A 1,127-nucleotide genomic window follows, 5' to 3' on the forward strand; every position below is an offset into this window, starting at 1 on the left:
AAAAACAAAAACAAAACAGATGTAGAGTACATACTGTATGAGTTCATTTTCATAAAACTTTAAAATGAAAACTTATCTGTATATATTGACAGCCAGCAGATGGGAGTGGTGGTAGGTAGAAATGGGTAGGTGAGAGGGTTCACAGAGGGCAACAGGAAATTTTGGGAGTGATGGATATATTCATTTTCTTGAATGTGGTAATAGTTTCCTGGGTTTAAACTTATCACATCATACACTTACTGTGTTTGCTGTTCACCTATTATACCTCAATAAAGCTATAAGAAAAAAAAGGAAAAAGAGGTAAAAGATATAGGAGCAAAGAGCATATGGAGAGAGATTTTTGCCATAGGGCTCATGCACTTGCCAGAGAGATAGAAAGACAGAAAACAAGAAATCACCCCCATGGAGGATGGCCACACTGCAGTCCCTTCTCCTCCATTCTCCTCATGGGATCTTGGATACACACATGTACCTGATGTGAAGTTTAAACCACCAGGTCCAGGACTCATGCCACGGTCAACTACATAGGAGTCCAGTGACATAACCATTACGCCATCTGGTCCCACTTACATAGAATTTTAAAAACATTTATCATTTATTATCTATTTTTTTTTCTTGTGATTTTTGGGCCTCCAGGTCTGGGACTTGAACCATGGTTGACTATATGGGTGTCCAGTGCCTTAATCATCATACTGCCTGCTGGCCCCTTATATAAATTTTTTTAAATGCTGGAATTTAATTGAACTGAACCAATGTTTGACTACTTTCAATTTTTTTCTTCATAGAAGCATATAAAATTTACTTTTTCTCATTCCCAATTTTCATACCCTTCCAAAACACCTTAACATCATCTTCACCAGTTAAAACAACTTCATTGCATAAAAGCACAAGCATAGATATGGCTCAAGAGATGTTTTAATTACGCTCTCTTCATGTTACCAAGTGGGAAATGTGTTCCTTGAATAAGAGTAATCAAGAATGAGATATCAAGGGACCAGCAGTTAGCGTAATGGCTATGTCGCTGGACTCCCATGTAGTCGACTATGGTTCGAGTCCCGGACCCAGTAGCTTAAAACTCACACCGGGGGCGTTTGTGTGCATGCACAAGATCCTGAGAGGAGAATGGA

The sequence above is a fragment of the Tupaia chinensis genome, unplaced genomic scaffold, assembly GCF_000334495.1.
Source record: "Tupaia chinensis unplaced genomic scaffold, TupChi_1.0 Scaffold144568_1, whole genome shotgun sequence".
Classification (NCBI taxonomy): Eukaryota; Metazoa; Chordata; class Mammalia; order Scandentia; family Tupaiidae; genus Tupaia; species Tupaia belangeri.